At 42.8% G+C, this 2,144-nt stretch overlaps 1 non-coding gene across 1 annotated transcript; it reads right to left on the reverse strand.

Moving 5' to 3' along the window:
- Positions 1–253: 253 nt before the first annotated feature.
- On the reverse strand, positions 254–383 carry LOC116885055. The gene has a single exon (XR_004385939.1). It is a non-coding gene; the product is annotated as a small nucleolar RNA SNORA17 (small nucleolar RNA).
- Between the last annotated feature and the right edge of the window lie 1,761 nt (positions 384–2,144).

The raw sequence follows: 2,144 nt of genomic DNA on the forward strand, positions 1-2,144 counted from the left end.
TCCATTTTTCTAACACTTACTTTCTCATCTTAGTAGTTCCCAGGGTCTCTAAATGTCTGGGGTCATCTCAAGACTCTTCACTGGAGTGTTATACCCTACCTGTTCCTTATGTCACCAGGCTGGAGTCATTGTGGGCATGGTCCACTCCTCCAGGCCTTCTTGGCACTGGATTGGTGGTCATCTCGAGCTAGTTCCCTTTCTAGGCTCTCTGATTCCAAACTAGAGATCGTCTTTGGTTCACTTTTTGTCAGGGAACGTTAGGCTACTAATGACTAACATTCATAGGTCAGAACACTCAGTGTAGACATAGTCTCCCTCCTCTTTGCCACCGACAAATGCACATGTGACACAACACCCTCACCTGAAATACTTCTTAGGGTTATGCTGCATAATCATTATTGGGTGGGGACTTAGTTTGCACTGTAGATAGTGTAATTCTTCTCCTGACTTTCCTGTCCAGTAAATAGACAAACTTAATTCATCTGCCTCCCACCATATGTATTCTTAGAGATGAAATTTCATTCATATATATCCAATGACTTCCTTTACCTGATATTAAGACTGGAAGGAATGCTTCAGTTGACGTATTTGGGAAGTACTGGTCTACCCCAAACCATGGTTTCTGGATCCACTTACTTTTATGTAGCAAATTTCTTCACAGCTTCACATTTCTCCACTAGAGAGGTGTCTTCAATTTCTCCACTAGAAAGTTCTGAAGTTTATTCACCCTCTCAGGTAGATGTCTGAGAGGGGAGAGTGCAAGTGGTCACCCTTAATCACATTTTTGTATATTCAGAAAAAATCAAAATGCATAATACCTGGACAGATGGCCCTGTGTCGCTGGGGTGTGACATTGGCAGTGTTTGGCTAGTAGTGAGTACATGTTCTCCCACTTTAGGATAAACAGACCCAGTGGCACGGCCTTGTTTATCAGCAGGGAGTAGTGGGGAGAGGTAGGTGACAAGTTTATTTTCTTGACATCTTCCATCTGGGTCTTGGGTAATGTACCCTGCTTTCTCAACTTTAGAATATTTGCTATTAACATGTGTACTCCATGGCCCAGGGATCACTGCATGACCCCAAGACCAGAGGCTAGCATACTTCCTTTGAGTTAATATCATATATCTGGGTGGAATCATCATCTCCTGTGTAGTCCCCAGCTCCCTTACAAGCTTCCATACTTCCTTTAAAAAATGCCATTTTCAAGACTCAAGAGCAATTATTCACAAATGACTCACTATAATCATTACAGCTAGGGACACTTCCCTTCTAATCAAGAATATACATGGTAAATGTTCCAAAGTAAATATGCGAGGCACCCACGCACAAAATCTAAGCTTCATTATTTCTGATTATACTTTTCTTTGCCTTTTGAGTCACTCTCCACGGTTTTAAACTCCAGCTGTGTTGTCACACAGTCTCCTTTCTTACAGATGAAAAGAGGGATGGCGAATAGTCTGGAAGCATTTTCTTCCGCACCCAGTAGGTCTGCGGTCCTATCCACATGAGAAATCCAGGCAAGGTTTGGCATTTGTTATTTGGAGCATTACTGCATAATCTGAGCTTGAGTCAAATCTTTGCTAAAGGATTGAAGTAGTCTGTTCAGGTTAATGGAATATGTATTCCCATGCATCTGGATACCTGCTGTCCAAATTGTGTAATGCTTTAGAACCTTTGAGAACTTTCTACTGATTTTAGAACCATTAGGAAAGGCAACATGACTAACAGAAAGGGTCATACTGGGGCTGGACATGCTTCCTGTCCTAGGTATACTTTCTGGTTGTCTTCACTGGACAAAACCACCACACGAGGCTGATCCAGCCACTGCCATCTCTTTACCCCCTCTTGATGGGCCATTCCCTATGTACTTTGAGCCAAAGCACACACATCCTCTCCATTCATATGCTGTGGATGGGAATTTTCTTACATAGAAGAGAAGAGCAACAAAAAGTATGAAGAAGCTTGAAAGGCTAGCAGGTGCCAGTCGATAAAAGCTAGATGAACTGCAGGAGATTGTGGAGATGTAGTATGGGCAGGTCTCGTGTCTGTACGGGGTAGAAAGAAGGGAACTGCAGAGATGGAAAAGTCCATCAGCAGGTCAGTTCTCCTGTGGTCTGGAAGTTTTGGTAGACTCTGGTAATTTT

The sequence above is a fragment of the Rattus rattus genome, chromosome 15 (assembly GCF_011064425.1).
Source record: "Rattus rattus isolate New Zealand chromosome 15, Rrattus_CSIRO_v1, whole genome shotgun sequence".
Classification (NCBI taxonomy): domain Eukaryota; kingdom Metazoa; phylum Chordata; class Mammalia; order Rodentia; family Muridae; genus Rattus; species Rattus rattus.